Raw genomic sequence first — 19,543 nt, 5'->3', positions numbered from 1 at the left:
TGCCGGGCGCCCCTCTCAGGCGCAGCCCGCCCCCGCCCCGCCCCCGGTGGGCGGGACCCCCGCGTCCCGCCCCGCCCCTCCCCGCCCGGACCACGTGGCCCAGGAGCCGCAGCGCCGCTGCGCAGGCGCCGTGCCCGCTTCCCCTGCCCCGCCGAGTCTGGGGCTCTGGATCAAAATGGCGGCGGCCGGAGCGGGACCGGGAGGGAGCGGGTGGTGCTGAGCGGGGAGGATGGCGGCGGCGAGCGGCTGCCGGAGATGAGGTGCCACGGGGAACCGCGCGGTGAGCGTGGGCTGGGAGGGGGGCCGGGCTCGGTGTCACGGCGGCAGAGGGGAGGGGGCGAGACCGCCGACGTCCCCGCGGCGGGGTTCCCTGAGCTGGGGCCGGGTGCGCGCCCCGCCGGGCCGGCAGTGCTCCGCGCCGGCTGCGGGCGGGCTCCTCCCGCGCCCGCCTCGGGGCTCCCAGCCCGCGGCTCCGCTGCTGCGGCGGGGCTGGGGTGCAACGTTCCGCCGCCCCACAAGGCCTCCCGCCGCGGGGAGCGGCCCTTCTCCTCGTGCCGCTCCCGGGGGCGGGCGAGCCCAGCCCGCAGGAGTCCCCGGTCCGGAGCACCGGCAGCGGCCTCGCCTCTGCTTCTTCTCGCCGTCGGGTCCTGCCTTAACGCCCCCTCCTCTGCGGAGCACTCCCTGCCCGCCCGCCCGGGGCGGTGTGGCCCTCTGGCGCTGGGCGGCAGCGGCCCCGGCGTCGCTCCCCCCGGAGCCCTCGGGGGGCGTGTTGGAGGCGCCTCACTCAGGAGCCGGTGCGGGACTTGTGTTGCCGCTGCTGCGGTGCTCCCCTTGTGTCCGGCCGGTGCGAGAGCCACCGCACTCGCTGGCTGTGGGCTGCGGGGCTCCCGCTTGTGCGCCCGGCCGTTCATCCTATCCCTTGGCAGTTCCCGTGGCCTTGAGGTTGCTGTGGCCCTGGGATGTGGGGCTTCATCTTGCTCCTCTCCATATAGGTGTTACCGTGGTGTTCCTGGAGAAGCTTGGAGAGCTTTGTAGACGATGTGCGTGCTTGTGCCTCTGGAATATTCCTGCTGCCGGTGGGATAGTGCTTTGCTGTTGGTTCGTGCTTCTACTTGCTCTCCCCTGTCATCCCGTTTGAGGCCGTTGGGTGAAAGATGACACATGTCAAGTGCTAACATAAAATATGATAGTAAGATAATAAAATATGTGTTGATACAATAATACTTTATTTGTGTGAGAATTTAGCTTAGGGAATGTAGCATCACTTGAGGCTTTGCTCCAAACCAGTGTAACATAATACACAAATCTAAAGTGTTTGGCAGATATACCACTGGGATGTGGTTACATCAGATTTTACCACATATTGCATGCTCTTTTTTCATTTAGAAATGGAGAAAGTAAAAATAGAAACTCAGATGTAAAATTTTTAGTGCTCATAACTTTTTTTGAGGCACTTTTTTGCCTGAAAGATGTTAGGGAAGAGGATTAGTCTTCTAAGATTCTCCTTTATTTTTTCAAATGTAAACCGTGGATCACTTTCATCCTAGTTCTGTATTAGTACGCTGCTTTACACAGGGAGGTGCATGGAGGGGAATGCCTTTTTAGATCCAGTGAGTTTAGATCCCTCTCTGTTTGAACCTTTCGCTTAAGAAATCAACTAAAATATTTCTTCCTCCTTTCTTCCTTCCTCCCCCTCCTTGTCGACTAAGAGTCTGCTGCCAACATAACAAAATTAATTCTATAGAGATAATTTTTGAGTACGTGGAATAGGTGTCTTTTAGTAATGTAAGACTCTGTGGACTGTGGTGTTTAAAAGGCAAGGTCTGAGTGCTTATTTTGTAGAATATCCGGATGAAGATAATGTATTGGAAAGGTATGGCTTGTGATGTTTTCTCCCTTCCTGGAATAATTTAATTCTAACTAGTCTTAGTTGATGGACCAAAGCATAATCGAGCCATTTAAGAACTTGCTACTTTGCTGCATCAAATAATGTTGTGTAAACATTACTATCTGTTCGTGCTTATAGGTAAACCTCTGATGACTGTCTTAGCGAATAAAGCTTGTATCTTAAGTTACAACATGAAGCTGACGATTGCTCTGTTTTTTATTCAGACTTAAAGTTAGACTTGCATGGTTGGACTACATACAGGTAATCTTGGGAATAGAGTTCAGTATTTTGTGTAGAATGTACAGCCAGTGTTTGTTTTTGTTCATTGGAGATGAAAAAAGCTATTGAATCCTTTGTGTTTCGGCTCAGCTGCATTAAGCATTGTTTTACTTGCTTTCAAACTTTAGCCAATATATAAATGCGTTTGACATTCTAATCTAATTTTGTATGTTTAAATGTACAAGGAACACAGACATGAGTCGTCTTGGATCATTTTCTGTGGCATTGTTGTAATTGCTGGCTTTTTTTAAATCCTTGCCTCTTGCTAATGTAAGTGAATTTTCTTCATATGTCTGGATTCCCTTGCTGAGTCATAGATACAGTAGTGGTGTAATGCTTATAGCTGGCACTGACTGATTTGCAGAGAGTCATACATGAAATAATAGAATTATTTTTATAAGCTCTCCTGGAAGACTTGCATGGACTTGTCATAGTGATTTTTTTTTTTAAATTTCTTTTTTTCTCACTCTTGGTTTTCAAGCTTGTCTGAGAAGCTCAGAACTTTGTGTTGTGAAGGTATGTTGCTCATTCTTAAATTACAGTAGAATATGCTGTCTTTGCAGCCAGCTGTTTGAATTTAATTCAGTGGGGCTGTCAGAGCTTGATGAATGGACTAACAAAATATTGAGTCTTCGTTTTGAAAGTGGCCTTTCAAGTTGCTGCATACATGATGTCAGGTTTACAGCTGTTGCTGATGACAGTTAACCTAGAGGCTTGTAGGGGACGAATTCTAGGCTTGGACAATGTCTTCCTCTGTCCTGCTTTGCAGGCTGCATTGGTGATGTGGTATCTTGTGGTCCTGCGTGTGGCCATAGGAGGAGCTGTGATGCTAGCCCTGCCCCTCGTGCCACCCTGATGCTAGTTTGGTCTTGATATACCAGACCACATGCAAGAAAAGGGGAATGTATTCTGATAACTTAGCTGCACAGTGATGACCAAGATGGTTGTGGCTGGCTGCCTTTCAGACACAAAAGGTAAGATGCATCAAAACAACCTGTGGACATCTCACATGGACTGCATGTAGTTCACATTAATCAAACAGAAGATCTATAGATAAAATGTGAGATTGCCCTTGAGAAGAAATAACCATGTTCTTAATAATACTAATGAGAATCTGACTGCTCTTAGGGCAAATCCTGTTATAAAACTGCTAGTTTCAGTCTTAACTCTAAATTTTCTTTTTATTTTTTTCTGAACATATTTACATGAGTTTTGATTTCTGTTACCAGATCAATGGCTTGTACCATTTTGCCATGCAAGTGTGGAAAACTGATGCACAAGCTTTGTTGTGCATGTGGTGGAGACTGGAAATCCTAGTTCAGATGTTAGATGAGCTTCTAGTGAGTCATGTAGTTATTGATCTGTTTCATTACCCAGGTTCTTTGAAGAATAAGCCTTGTCAATGTGTCTTTAAATCTTTGGACAGAAGCTATTGTGGATTTTCAGGATGCTCTTTCATGTGTTGGCTTACCAGTATACCTGAATTATAACAAGAAGGGACTGCAGATGCAAAGTTTGATGCTAGTCCTTGTGCCTATCCAGTCTGTCCTGCATGTCTCCCAAGAAGGATGCCAATTGTAATGATGCCTTCTGTATAATGAATGGATGCTAGGAGATCTGAAATCCTTGTGTGTTTTATGTAGAAACAGTGAAAGTTGTGTGTTGGGGAGAGTAGAAATGGGCAAGAGGAAAAACGGATAGGAAGGAGTTGAATATCAATGATGGTGTATGCAACACTTATTTCATACCTTGCTGTCTGAAGTTCTGTAAAGTTTTAGCATTTTGCTTTCATCATCTTATTCTCTGTCTGTGGTGTTTTAGTTTCCAGTGTTCTAGCAAAGAGATCAGATCATGTCAGAGGTTCACCTGAAACTAAAGGGCATCTGAAGTCTCTCATTTCTTTGTCCTTGGGACTATGGCAGATAGCTTTCTTGCTTTGTAAGGATGCTCATGAGGTTCTTGATAGATGCTTAGCGGCAAAATTGGCTTAAACACTTGCAGTCCACAGCTGCTTTTTCCTGCTTCCTGCACAGTCCCCTCAGCTGTGTTGGTAGAGCTGTTTACATGGCTTCAGTCTGAAGCATTGCAGGAAACTTATCTGTCTGAAAAATAAACCACTAAAACACAAAATAACTTCAGATCAGGGACCTGATCTGGGTCATCACATTGTTATGGAAAGTTTGTTTGCTGGCACAGTGTAGAGGCAAGGTCAAGTAGGTAAACAGGATCTGGGGGTGGGACTGTGTTTCCTAAAGTGTGTTGGATTGAAGTACATACATAACTATATGCTTAGTTAAATTTAAATCTGGTTTGATTGCTCCATTGGGTGTAAGTGTTGTGCAAGGTTACACCAAACGCTACTGAATGTGTACTTTAACAACTGGTGGGCTTGCAGACAAGTGTTCAGCCTGTTGGTGATTTTCTGTCATCAGTGGGTTTAAATTATTTCTCTAAATGAAAAATAGGAGTTACCAGAGTGATAAAACATGCAAAAAAATTTAACAGCAGTCAAAACTGATTAAGAAGAAACTTTCAGTAAGGTTGTGGGGGTGTAATATTTGAGGATAACATCTTCCTAAATCAGTTTCTAAGTTTCAGAAGTATCTTCTGGAGATTTTGCTTTATTTTTCAAACTTCACATTCTAACACTAGCTGTTATCTGTATAAATGTCTGATCATTTTGTAAATCCTAGTTGATCTTTGTTCTCTAATCTTGTCTGAATTCAGTGGTCATACTGTGTGCTCTGTATGACACTCGGACTTCATTGTATGTTCAGTTCTTCTGTATTAGAAAGACTGGAAATTTTTTTCTGTCCCTCTTTGCTTTTCTTACCTATCATATCCTGTTTCCAGTCCACTATAGTAAATTGTAAAGGGTAGAATTTAATTTTTTTAAATCCCTCCTAAAGAATCTCTTTCTAGTGCTGCTGTTACTGCCATTCCACATCTTCTTAAAGAGCCTTTTTCTTTCTACTCTGTCCTCTTTGATATTTCAGTATGCTAACTTGCAGCTTTTAAGATTAATCTCTTCGTCCTGGCATTCTTCATCACTTCAAATCTTCAGTATTATCTAGTGGGAAGTGCTTTAGAGATAGATCAAGCTAGTTAATGGTATGCAAGATTCCTCTCTAATTTGGAAGCCTTGTCCAAGATCTGTTAAAACTCTGTTTCAGGATAATTGTCAAATGAATTTACACTTCTACGGATGGTGACGATGGCTAAACTCAAAGGAGTTCATTGAAACAGCAATGTAATAAATGACTACTGCTTGGTCTTTTAGTTGGGTGTGTTTTGTGACCTGGTACTTGCAGCAGCTGTGTGTGATCAGTAGGGCTGCAAAATATGTCTGTGTGTGCTCACATATGTGTGTTAGACATTAGTTTGTGTCAGAGAAGACTGTTCTTTCTTGTAGTCCAGCGCTGAGATTTGAATCAAGGTTTGGAGTACAAAAAGCAGAAATACCAAAGTCTTGTGAAGGCATCAAACCTTAGTAAAATTATACCTATTTATATGCAAATTAAAGGCTTTTTTTTTTAGTAGATCACATTGCATTAGTGAGAAATCAGAATGCTGCTTTGCTTATCATCTGCTACCCCAGGTCTCGTTTTACATATTTCATTGTAGTACAACTTCTGTGATGGGTAGGTTATTCTAATTGCTTTAAAAATAATCAGTATGAGTGATAAAAGTTCCCTTTCGTACTATTTCTCCTGACCCCAGTACTGGAAATGCTGCTTGAGAGCTGACTGAAAGGCCTTCTAAAATAACAAATCCAATCAGAATGCAATGAGACAATATTTTCTGGACTTGTGCTGCCTTATTCTTTCAGCTTTTTTGATTGTCTCCTGCTTTAGCTTTGTTCTCGTGATGACTTGATGTAAAGGGGGTGGGGGGGGAAGTGGTTCCTTGACTATTGGAACTGAGGAACTGGGTTTGCTGTGGGTTTGGTGATCTTTGACTTCATCTAGGAAGGTGCAAGTCCTACTTGAAACCTTTCTGCTGCTGTCCTAATTACAGTGCTCATCCATGTAAATCCTGTAGTGTTTAATATGAGGTTGTTCTGAAGTACTCTGTGCAAGTGGAGGCATTTAGAGGTTTTCTCTCACGTACCCAGATGTTTGTTTCTTAAAATAAATAGAAGGTTAACTACCTCTGAAGCTGCTTGTGATATTTAACTGAATGACCAGAAGATTTCATCTTGGACAAGGTGGGAGTGTAGGCATATGCATAGTGGAATTTTGTATTATCCATTAAAAAAAAAAATCACAGACCAATCAAGTATGGGAATATATTAAAGGCTGATGTCCTGTGCCTTGGCTCATCCTGTAATGGGCATCTGAATTTCAGATGTCTCAAGAGGTGAAATGAAATACATGTAAAATCTCTAGAATGCGGGCAGAGGAGATAACATTAAGAGGTTCATGGATTTTTTTAAAAGTCATTCTAGCAGTGACTACAGCTCACTGAAATACAATCAAATTGCTTATACTGACATTTTAAGTTGAAGATACCTGTGTCAGTCTGTAATGAGGTATTTCTAGGAACTTTTTGAAATGGGTTGTTTATTGTACTTCAGACGCTAGCATGGTAGAAGAATGCTGAGTTGACAAAATGCACACTCAAGACAGGAAGTTTTGTATTATTCAGTGTAGTGATGGCCTTGATACTGAACAAGGAAGAATCTAAGCTGTGTCAGTACTTTTCAGCTCCCGAGAGGCAACAGTTGTTACTGGTGAGCTGGATGTAAGCACCATAATTCCTACAAAGGAATGTATATAACAGCATGAGGAGTTGCTGGTCAGTGTCATTGTGAGCCCCCCCACCCTCGTGATGTACTAAGTATCTCCATCTCCTCTGCAGTTTATTTTCATGAGTGATTTGGGGATTTAGCTTATCTAAATTTTGGATAAGAATGTGTGTTTATTGCCTCAGCTTCTCAAATCCCAACTTGGCTGACTTGTTTTTGTGTAGCCAAAGATAATATTTAAGAGAATAATTTTCTGTCTCTTTTTTTATAAAAAGATACATGATTTGGATCAGAAAGTACCTCCCGCTTCTTACTTGGTCATTAAAGTTTCTGTAGGGTTTAGTCCTTTATTAAACACTCCTAGAAATGTGCATTTGGACTTGAAATCCTTCTAGCATAATAAGGTTGTCATGCAGTTATAAGATTATTCCCCTCTCTAATAGTACTTTGTAGTTAGACAGAAACCTGAAGACTTGGTAACCCCTGGTAAAGTGACTCTTGTATGTATTTCTGCACTGAATCAAAGCTGCTTGTCTTTAACTTCATTTAACCAAGATCTTCGATGCTATAACCTGGGCATTTGCTATTTAAACTTGGTTTTCAGGCTTAAATGACAAGGCTTCTGAAGATGACGTTACTCAGAAGTACAGCCCTAAAGCAAACTTTGCAAAAGATCTGTCCATACTACTCAGGGCTTTTCCATTTTAAGGAAAATAAAATTTGTTTTGTCTTACTGTAAGTTTTTCAAGACATTTTACTTTCTCTACTGAGAATATCTAAAGTAATTTTGTTACTGCATAGTTCCTCGGTTGATTATTGGCTCAAAATTTGCCAGTTTGGATTAATAGACTTGTGCGGACCTAGATATTTCCCCACCACCATCTTGGGGATCTACTTCCCTTTCTCCTTCTTCCCTTCTCCCTTCATTCTGTTTTTAGCTACCAACTTATTATTCTGGAGAATTAAATTAGAAAATGTCACATTTTGTGACTGGGTGTTACCTGTGTCAAGACTGAATTGTATTAAGCACTAGCAATCCTCAACAGTAATGAGAATGCTTATTTAAACATCTCGTGAATCTGAGTTTCATCCTTGTTCTCAATTTGGAAGGAAATGGAACTTGCCTTTTCTTTTTTTCCCACATATACAAGATTAACTTCTTTCTGTTATGTTAAAATGAACCTTTTATTTTTGTTAATCTGAAAACTGATCCAGCTAAAAACTGTTCTTGTTCATTGAATATGAATGTGCAAGTAGAGAATGGAGAGTTGAGTGGGAATGATCATCTGGGTAGAGAGGGAAGCGAGATTGCTTTTTTGGTGGCAATGTTGACTTTTTTCCATGTATTGATGAATTTCTCAAATAATGGAAGACTCAAAGGGGATTTGGTAAGTGTAGCACCCACTGGCAAAGGCTTCCCTTTCTGCCTTTTGCACTTGTTTTGAGTGTGAGACAGTAGTAGTACCAAGGACAGTTGTGGATAAGAGAGCAAGATGAACAAAATTTGGTCTAAAATGAGATTAAGAGCAATGGGTTATTTTAATGGAGTATCTCCTCTAATTAGTACAATCCAACAGACTTTCCTTCTAAAACTTTTCTTTGATTTCTTTGGGAAAAAAAAAATCTATTTTTTTCAGATGTTCTGGGACAGCTGAAAAGCTTCAAATCTTGTGGAGGGAGAAGGAAGAGTTAAGGGCATATCATCAGTCTGCTCAAAGGGCAGATTTGCTTTAGCAAATAGTTAAACAAAAAACCACCCCACAAGCTCTCATAACTGCAATCTTAAAAAGTCTGCATACATGAGGTATGTGTAGATATTGCTGCATTAATTAAATGTGTAAATGATTGGTGCATCCGTTTTTAGGAACGACATGTTATATCAACATGTGCGATGCTCCTTTGACTGTTCTGTAAAACTTGCGCGTTCATGTTACAGGACAAAAAATGAACGCTTTAGAAATGCAGAGAGAGTTTGTTGCAGGAAATCTGGAAGACATAACTTCCTTTTCTTGCCAAGGGGAAAATGTAAACAAAGCTCTAACTTAATTATAGACTAACTACTAGACTGGCTTTCTGACTAAGCCTTTCCTTCCTTAATTGATTACTTTTATTATTGAGAAAGTATATTTTCTGTTTCGTTTGAAATGATTTCTGTATTTTTGGGGAGGACACACCTCAAAGTTTGTGAGCATTTAGTTCTCACTACACTTGCATGGAATCTAAACGTAGGTATTGCTGAAGGTAACTACTGAAGCTAAAGTTACTGGTGTAACTTTTGAGGGTTCTGATAGTTTGTGGAAGTATCTGAAGTTTGCTTGTGAGGGGAAGCATTGCAATACTAGTGTATTTTGCTACTGTACATGCTCTCATGTGCATGTACTAAAATATCCATCTTCGAAACAGCTAAAATCTTTAAAGCGTATGGCACAGAAAAATTTCTTGGCATCAGAACTTATGATATAGATGTTACTTGTTGAAGTCAGTGTGGCTCTTAAATTTAAATTTTCAGCTGAAGTTAATGAATTTAAATTGACTATAAAGAAAAGCCCAACCAAAGGAGAAATCTTTTAAATGTGCAAGCTTTTAAATAACTGTTAAAATCTTAGTATATGCAGAGATAGCTGATTTATACAAACAGGCATAAGATCACCATGTTAGTTGTGGTTTTTTGTATGTTAAAAGCATCTAAATAAAAGGAAAACAGCCTGTGGGTTTGACCAGGAATTTCAGACTTGCTCAGGGTGGCAGCAGTCCATAACCAGTTTACAAGCTCTCGAATGAGTCAATTGTTGTATAAACACCATGCGCGATGAGTTTTCCAGTTTGATTTTGTATTGCTGCCTGCTTCAGTGAGCAGAGTAGACCTGGGAGTGACTGTGGATGTTAGGAGACGAGGGGAGAAGGTAGAGTGTCAACACTGAAACCTGAGCCTCAGAAACAGTGGCTGCAAAGGAGGACTCTGCCTGTATGCCTGGGGCCAGGCTGGAAGTGACTTCTTGAGGCTGAGCCCGAGCTTGGAGAGAACGAAAAGGATGACTACAAGGGTGTAGTTTTGTGGAATCGTGAGGCAGTTTAATAGCAATAGTCTGCTTTCTTCATATTGACAACTGTGGGTTACTGTTCCAGTTGTAGCTGGCTGTCAGACCAACCTACAAGAATTCACTTTTTCCTGTCTGTTATCGGTCACCCCTTCCAGCAGTGGGGTGATGGATCAGCCATCTGAAATGACTTGTTTTGTAATCATATAATCTCTGTATGTAGTGTGAGGGGAAGCAGGAAAACCCCCTGGCTGGAGCAGCAGAGTGAGGGGAAGGTACAGCTCCCTGTTAGTTTGACTTCAGTGGTAGTGTCAGATCACTCTGATGTACCTGTGAAGAGCTGACAGGCAGGGAGTCCTGCATACACAGCTAGCTCCTCCCTATCAGTGGAGGAATTTGCTGGATTGAGGGGAATATATTAAAATACACACATGCTTGGCTTTGTATTTTTTCCCCATGTGACTAATAGCTAGATGCATGTATTCTGTCACTGCAAAGTTAAAATCTTCCAAGCCTTCAAAAAAGCAACAACTCCCATGGACCTCTTTAGAAGTAATGGCTGCTATCTGAAGGGTTGTTAACCAAGGCCTAGTTGAAGGGAGGAACAAACTGCACAAATACGGAGCAAAAGAAGTACAGGCCAAAGAAGAAATAGTAGTTCGGCTAACTAGATGCAGTGAGCACTGCCATGGTGAATCCTAGTGGTAGTTACTGCTGTGTAAATAGCCTGTTTCTGCTAGGACTGCCCTTGCTTTGCAGACAACTTGAAGGTAATCTTTTTCTTACTGTAAATTTTTAAGAGCTATGTAGGAGAAATAGCATATTGCAAGAGCGGTCCTACAGCTACTGACTTACATTAAGATGTTTACATTGAAAGTGGTAGTTGACTGAATGAAGATAGAGTCAGTGCTGTACTTAAGGGCAGAGGCTGCTGCAGCCACACGAGAGGATCAGCTGAAAACAAACATGGTCCAGTCTGGTCCCTGATAGGACTTAAGTGGTTTCCCATATGTCTGCTAGAGTGAAAGGGAACAGCTCTGCTGTAGGAATGAGTGCATGGGACTGGAAATGTTTATTTTTTTGAAGGCTGTGCCAACTGGGTATTAGTCAAACTGCACGTTGCATTTGACTGTGGGGAGTAAGCAGCCTTTTCTTGCTGTTCTTCCCTCCTCTGGTGACATTCCTTGGGTTCCTCGAGTCATTCGGTGAACTGGTGCAGGGAGCTAATTACACTAGAGAGGAAAATCCTGCAGAAGAGAATACCCTGATTTGGTTGCTGACATGATGGTGGAGCTTTGGGAAGGTGGTGGTAGTAGCTGAGGTTAGCACTGCTGCTGAAGAAACGTGCATGGAACCACAGTGTCAGTGAACGAACTTGTTTTTTGCATACACCAAATAATGCATTTTGAATCCAGATTGGAACTGTGTTTTGGTTGGATCCAAGACTTGCCGTGGCTTGTGACTATTATTGTAGAAACTCTATTTAAACTGTAGCTGAAATGTGTCAGTTTTATGGCTGTGACTTAATGCTTTCTTGAACGAGGAAAATCAATGTTTCTTTAATAAAATTCCTGATACGTCTCATGAAATGGACTGGACTACACTACCTTTTAAGTTCTTTACCATGCCTTTCCGAGTTCCACTTTCCAGTTTTTCTGTTGTAAACAGATGAATCTGTTAGTCTTAAAGGTATAAGAGATGTTGCTAGCAACTGATACTTCAAACTTTTGTTACATCGAAGAGAAAAGGCTGCATGAGTGAAATGAGCTGTTGTGTGATGACAAAAGGGTCCATGGAGAGGATGGTGTACAGAACAAAAAGAATGGTGGTATATTAAGGAGGGGGGTGTAGAGAAAATTGTTTTGAATATATGGCAATATTGGTAATAGCTTTTCTTTTTTAGCTATAGGCAGAGGTTTTCAGTGGAAGCAGATGAGATGCGTATTGTTCTGTCACCAAGCATCTCGGAAGCTTGTGCAGAAAGGAAGAGGATTATGCAGAAACACTGAAGTAATGAGGAATGATGTCGGTAATGGTTCCAAGCAACAGAAATAACACAAGATGATGTTGTTACTGATACAATGGCTGGCTGGCAGGTTGAGGAGTTGATTGCAGCCAAAATAAGATGATAAAGGTAATCATTAAACTGATTTATGAACAGAGCTCACCCATATGGGAAGGCCAATCAGTACATGGGTCTAAGATTTTTAGTCTGCTTGGACATTGGGATGTTGAAGCTATTGTTGGGAAAACCCCAAGCAGTGTCATCACCAGTGACTACTACTGTTCCTCTTAAGGCTGTGGAAGTTAATAAGGGAACTAAAACTGTGTGATCAAAAGGATGCTTTTTTGAAGCTGAATTGAAAATAACGAGTTGTAAGAGAGGATGGGTGCTGCTTAGTGTCGGTACAGAGCATAGTGTCTGGGATTGCCTTATTAGTAACTTTAATATACTCTCGGAGGAAACATGTTCTGAGAGGAAGTGTGGTAAATGTAACTGTGCAGTGAGTTTAGAAGCACTATTGTGTACAGGAAGCTCCCAGATCCTCATTCGGAGTAAATGGCTTTCTGTGAAATAATTGAGCCTGGAGAAAAGGGAAAATGTCTCCAGTATGAGGAGACTGTAGGGTATACCCCACTGAGGTGGTACTTGATGTGAGAAGGCAGCAGTGCTAAAATCCAGAGACAGATCTTCCATATGGTTGGGGTTTGAGCCAAGATTTCCCTGTCTTAATAGACTTGCTAATTGAAAACAGCATCTTGTTTTGTGGTTGGGTCACAGCTCAAGCAAGAGGAGGAATTCCCTTTCTTGATGAAACAGGGATCTTCTGGGGGGCACTCTCAAAGAAAATAGAGTAAAATCATATGAATTGTGAAGACTGCAGAGAGAAAGACTACAAGCCCTCCTCCACAAAAAGCAACAATCCTGTTGACAGATAAGGGGTACTTGAGTGGGAAGCCCATGAAATATGCTGTTTAAAGGTGAGACAGCTTCATGTGGAGAATTCTTACTTTCACTCCTCTGCTGCCTTTTCCATGGAGGAAGAAAGGAGCAGATGACTGAAGATACTGCTACAGTAAAGGACAGGAAGTGTCTGGAGATGGAGAGAGGAGGACAGTGGTCTTACCAGACTGGTATTCGATCCCAGTATCTGAAGCTGAACTTAGCTGAAATCTGAGTGAGGTAAGTCGCTGCCTGACAAGACAATTGAGTGTTGTCCAGGACTTTCATAGAGAGAAAAAAGCAGACTATTTTAAAAAAGTCTGATCCTTTTTTGGAGGTACTTTTTATGTAATTTGGAGGTTCCTTTTTCTGTCTTAACCAGCTGATGTGTTTGCATATTTATTATGCCAAAGAGGATTTGCCTTTCTTAAAAAACAAAAGCATGTGTGTGTTTGGTCAGAAGAAGCCTTTTGAAAAACCGTTAGACTCCTCAAAATGTATCACAGTATGTCAGAATATCTTGTGATTATTCTAGATTGGCTAAAATGAATTATCCTCATTTTCCCTGTAAATGGATATGTTCATATCTAATCACTCTGTTCAGTGATACTGATAAAGATTTGGTGGATAGGATTTCTCTGATTTTCTTACAAGGTAGATTTAGTGATGTTTTTGTGTCTGAATCGGATAATGTTCCTGTCAAGTGAACTTCTAAAAAATGAAAGTCACTGAAGAATATAGGCTGTCATTTCACTTCAGAAGAGTCCTACAGGGCAATAAGTGAGTTCTTGCTGATTTTGCTAAAAAGTGCTTTGAATTCAACTTCAGGAACATTAGTGAAGTCTTTCATGTGAGTATCATCAATCAGAATAGACTTTTGGTAAATTAGTGGGTGCTTGCAACCAGCTGAAAGGATCAGTGATGTACAGAGATCAAGATTCATTTGCCAGTATATGAAAACATTTAAGTTGCTTGGGAGGAACATCCTATTCTGTGCAGGATTGTACTGCTGTAGTTCAGTTAGTCTGTGTGTGCTTTGTGTATTTGGTTGGGGTTTTTTTTAGGTGCTGGAACTTTTTTGTGTTTAGGAGAATATAAATATGTTGATGTCCCATGCCTCCACAGTGCTGTTAGTGATTTGACCTGTTGGTCCCTGCTGGTGACATTACTTAATTGCTTCTAGGATGTGACACATTCACATCATACTCAGAATTGCTTTGCTGATCATGAAAAAATCCTGCTTTGAAAACTATTTGCAAAGCCAGCATTGAAAAGAGGGGTTTTTCCTATACTTTCTGTGTCTTTTCAACTGCCAGAATGCTTCTCAATGTTTTCATTTTCTGAAGTGTACGTATCTTCAAGACTACACACCTTTATACTCTATTTGAATGTAGTTATTTTAACTTTCACTCTGATTTTTCAGAGGATATGTTGAAAATTGGTACAGGTTAGGTTTGGTTTCCCCCCCTTCCCCCTCCTAAAACTCAGTCCTATGTTTCTCAACAAATCTAGAAATAAAAAGCCAGGACTACTGTGGGTTTTGTGCCGCCTCCATTTTAAAAGACCTTCTTAATGGAGAAGTGTACTGCCTCATGAAAAAGAAAGTGCTTTAAAATTCATGCCGAACTTTAAGAAAAGGTTCTTTGTGATAGCTGGAACACATGATTCTCAGCAAAGCACTAAGCAATGCAGTCACTTTCGTAATCTAGTTATATCTGCTTTTTCTTGCCCTCTTGTGCCTGTAACTGCTGATGTGGCTTATGTTCTGGTATTTTACTTATTGGATTTTCTTTCCAATGCAGTAAATCATGAAATAACACAGATTCATAAACCCAAATCATGAAGAACATTATCTGTTCCTCATTTTTGTACGGTACTAATCCAAACCAGAACCTTTCAGCTGTATCAGCTGCATCTTACTGTCGTATCATCCAGATAATTTTGAATAATCATAAAGGTTGATTGCTTGACTGGATTTTAAAAAAGAGTCAAAATAGGCTTTGAGTGGATTTGCATGTGTGTCAGGCTATATAATCAGCTGGTCCTTCAAAATTTCAGTTGTTTCCTTTGAACAGAGAATTGCTTACCAATTACACAGTTTCTTCAAGATATACTGTCCTATACGCATTCAGTCCTTTATGCTCTTGAGATTAGAGACTTCTAGCCTCAGTGAAATCTGTAAGTATGCCAGTACCTCCCAGTGCCTTGTCCATGGAATAAGAAGAGGGTCAGGACAGGTAATACTCAGTTCCTGTCAGCTCCTCTTCCTTGGAGATCCGCCCCCATAGGATAGTAAGAAAATGAGGTAGATAGTAAATGCACATCTGAACAAACAGGTGGAACTCCAACCACAAGCAACTTTCTCTTCATTTTTAAGTGCTTGTCCCTGTGGATGTTGCTGGCTGGAATTCCAGTAGTGATACTGTGTAACAATCAGCAGGGCCAGGGCTGGCTTTGGAGACTCCCCAGTGGATGGGAGTGTAGAACCCTTCTGCTGAACATGGGGCTGTTCCTGGATTCCTTTGTGATGGCTCAGGGCTCTGTATTGGCCACCAGACCACTGCTCTGCATGTGTCTGGGCTGGAGGCAAGTTCGGGTTGTTAAGGCAAGTTGGTGGCATGTACCTTGGGGACAATGGCAGGGGTCTGTTCTTACAAGTTCTTTCTCTTTTAGTTATTTATCTACCTAATCTCTATGAAAATAGGTTTGTCCTTGCTAAAATTTAGTTGAAGTATTTCCTTACTGGAGTTATCACTTTTGAAAGTTGATTTTTTTTTTTTTAATCTCCCCCCCCCAATGTACCAATTAACTGCTCGATGTTGTCATCTCATCTTGCGTTACAGTTCTACTTCCTTGCTACTTGAAAGGAACTGTTGGGGCAAAATAGCATAGCATTTTTGGTCTAGATAAAAATCTAAGCAAATATGAATAAGGTATGCTTGTGATACTTGTGTTGTCATTTACTTGTAGTAAATTTAAAATGTAAAACCTGAAAAATCATGTTGGTACAAGTATGTGCGTGTACTTGATATGATTTCCTACTTTAGTCTTAGTATTATGCTATTTCATAATCCTATGGCAACTACTCCAGAAGAAATACAAAAAGCTCTTAAAATTTTAGAGGGGAAAAAGTCAAATGTTTTTGGTTGCAAAACATGTTGTAATGCTCCCCACCTTGCCCTTTATGTTAATTGGATCCCAGTGGACTACAGAAGAATTGATGAAACCTTTGTATTGAGCGATGACTATAAACAAAGTGTCACTGTTACCCAAAGTCCATTCTGTACACAGACTTTTTGTTAAATCAAAATTCCCAATCCAGGAAGTCCTGGCTGTCAGCCCAGACACCTCAGATGCAAGTTGTCTTAGGTTCTTAGGATTTTAAGTTCATTGTGGCAAGTATTGAGAAGACTGAGAAACTTATTTCAGGTACGGAAACTTTTAACTAGATTTGTGTTTCTTTTACCTTTTCTTCTGCTCTGAGTATCAGTATAATCTGAAAGTCACTTCTATGCTTTTTGTAGCATTTGGGGTGGTAATTTTGGCTTCTAAAGCTTCCTGGTTTCATATAACACACTTCATATGCTATTTCTGCAGTGCAGGCTTTTTTTTAAACAAGCTTTGACATAGTTTAACTTTTTTTTTCTGTGTACATGTATACATACATAATGCACATCTGTGTGTGCGTCACTACTCTTAACAAGAGATCCTGTTTCAGTATGTCAGCAGATGTTGAATTTAGTTTCCTTTTGATAATGCTTACGTGGATGCATATAAACTCTTAGCAGAAAGGCAAGAAAAAGTTCACCTGATGGTAGTTTTTTAAAGCAAACAAAAAAATTCCATGACTGTATTCTGAGGCTAAAATTAGATTAAAAAAAATCTTCAGCTAAGCCAAAATAGGAAAGCTTTTGGTATGCAGGATAACTTCTGCAAGGAAAGATGGAATCTTTTTTTCCTTTTGCAGCTAAAGATCTAATTGTTTGTGGTTGTTTCTTCATTTTTGTGTTCATCTCCTTCTATAGCTGTCTTTCACCATGGGAAACGGCATTCTTGATTTGGCATCTTATGCAGTAACTGAGATGTATTTACGTTTGTACTAGACCTGCAAGACTAACTTCTGTGCAGGTAGGCTAGGTTTACTATAGAGGCTGAAGTGGGACACTAGCCAAACAAATCAAACAAACAAAAAAAAGCGCCTAACTTCGTGAGTGGTTCAAGTACACCTTGCTGTCAAAAGATGCAATCCTGGCTCTAGTAGCTTGTTTCCAGGGTCCTCTTTCTTTTTCCACCTGTGCTGGCACAAATATTCATGTGATGCCATAACAAACCAATTGGGTAACTGATACTGTCTAAACTTTTCATCTAGGTTGGTTTTAACATGAGTCAGTTTATCTGGTTCACGGAATATTTGCGCCAGAACAAACAAGATAGGGTAAGTGGATATGAGAATGAAGAGAGGAAGGCAGGGCTTCCTCCAGGACAGAGTTCATCACTGCTGCCAGCTTAAATTGTTTGGGAAATACAACATGGGTTATACAACATTATCTTGTAAAATTTATTGATGTAATAAAAAATACAAAGATTGTACTTTCAGTTGATACATGAGGTTAAGGACAGTAGTGGGACTAAAGCTATGATCAGTTTTGAGCCATGGGGCACAATACACTTTGTTATGAACTATAACATGTTTGAATTCAAGATTCAAGATACTGTCAAGAAGTCAGCCAGCATACACATGACCAAGCAGTGCATGGTTAAATTTGAAAGGAGGCACAGGAAGTTTTGGCATCTGTAAATGGCTGACCACAGTGCCTACTCTGCATTGAATTCTTCCTTCACTGAAACTTGGCATGTTTTACTTATATACTTACATAAATATATAAATTTATACTTCTATATATTTATATGTTTATATAATATACATATATAGTTTATATAAATGAATATATTTATGTATATGGCTTTAATATGACACTGTTTTTACACTTCCCTATATTACTTAAGTTACATATTTTAAATTTAGTGAGTGAATTCATTCTGCACGATACTCGGGCTTAATGTGTAACAGTGTTCTTGTGGTAAGCCTCTGAATAAAATTATTTTATATATTGGATATTTTAGGAACTTTTTATAGTGTTTACATTTTTCAGTTAATTTAAATCCTGTTGTTTTGCAAATTCAAGCACTGAATGTGAATGGTATTGAACAGTTGCATATATTCCATGATCACATTCCTTCCATCTTCTGGGGCATGCTTGATGCCAAGTGGAAGGAGGTGGAGGGTATTAACCTCAAACCCGAGACTTGGTTATGTATATTTAGTGCTTGCTAGCAAAAAAAAAAAACCCAAACCCAACACTTCCCCCCCCCCCCCTTAGCTCCTGGGCTCTTTCCCGTATCAGGAAGAACTGAAAAGTATCAGTAGGCATCTAATAGACAAGTTATCACACCACAGCTGAGCATGGAAGAAGAAAGTGGAATGCAATGGCATTATTCCAGGACTTTGTCCAAATGAACCAAGTCCAATTTTAGCTGAGAAAAGGGAAGTTGTTGGGATATCTACTCAGGATGCTGGCCTTTATTTGTGAGAAAGTTGGCGTTCAAACTGAAAGGTGACTCTTACCTCCACAAAGCTTGTACTGAACGTAACTAATTCCATCTGGAAATGGATGGCACTTACAAGCAACATACTCTGTGTGGGTATACAAATCACTTGGAGTGTCACTGTTTTAATGAAATTATTTTCTAAGTGTTCTTTCTTAAATCAATGGAGCTTTTCATGTATGGAGAAGAGGTCTGCATCCATATGGATTTGGTTATCTTAGAATAGCTACCTTATTTCTGCACAAGGAAGAAAATGAGTACATGCATTGGCTAAAACTGAACTGATCCAGCAGCTTGTGTTTGCTGAGATTTACTGGTGGTTGCTGATGTGATGTTGCCCATTTTGCATGTGTTCTATTTCTAACTTCATCCTGAGCAGGCTCACTATCCATGTAGGAAGGTATTTTACTTTTCTGTTTCCTGATGTGTAGCAAGCTGAATCTGCATAGAGACAAGTTCAAGAAAAGCGTCAGGTTATATGCAATTGAGGAGACATTGCCACCTAGCTAGGGTGGGCAGGTGTGGGAGCTCCCCCTTTCTGCATTTGCAAGCCTGTAGATTGGTTCAAGTTGGCTTGTATAACACTAGCAAAGCTGCTGTGTTGTTACGGTTATGTCTCCTGCCTTAGCAGAATTCAGCTAGTGATCAGTAGGCTGCAGCTGTGTGAGGCAGACCTGGGCTATGCACTCTCTAGAGCAGTGAGCCTGCCTGTACGTCATGTCTAGCATGAGGCGTTGTGGTTCCTCTTTGAAAACATCTGGTATCATAGACCACAAATGCCAAAAGGCCTGATTTTGAAGAACCTTGTTCTAAAGCATCAGATGGTTGGAAATCATGCACCCTCATGCTTCCATAATACTGCAGTCCCATGCCTGCATCTCACCTTTTCACATACCCATGTCTCTAAGCCAGGTTTCCAAACCCTTCTCTACTCTTTCTCCTCATGTAGCCAGCCCTCAGACCCTGTAGCATTTGTTCTCCCCCGACTCCTGTGCCTGCAGCAATTTGCAGCCTTCTCCTTCCTGGCCTGTCTCTCATTT

At 40.9% G+C, this 19,543-nt stretch overlaps 1 protein-coding gene across 1 annotated transcript in view; it reads left to right on the top strand.

Moving 5' to 3' along the window:
* The first annotated feature begins 227 nt into the window (after positions 1 to 227).
* BTBD7 (BTB domain containing 7) overlaps positions 228 to 19,543 on the top strand; it is a 57,798-nt gene continuing 38,482 nt past the window's right edge. The window contains 1 exon segment of the mRNA XM_076345334.1: positions 228 to 280. The gene's annotated coding sequence lies outside the window, so the exon portion shown is untranslated.

The sequence above is a fragment of the Aptenodytes patagonicus genome, chromosome 7, assembly GCF_965638725.1.
Source record: "Aptenodytes patagonicus chromosome 7, bAptPat1.pri.cur, whole genome shotgun sequence".
Lineage (NCBI taxonomy): Eukaryota > Metazoa > Chordata > Aves > Sphenisciformes > Spheniscidae > Aptenodytes > Aptenodytes patagonicus.
Note: the sequence above shows the minus strand (reverse complement) of the source record. Positions and strands in the feature narration are given on the sequence as shown.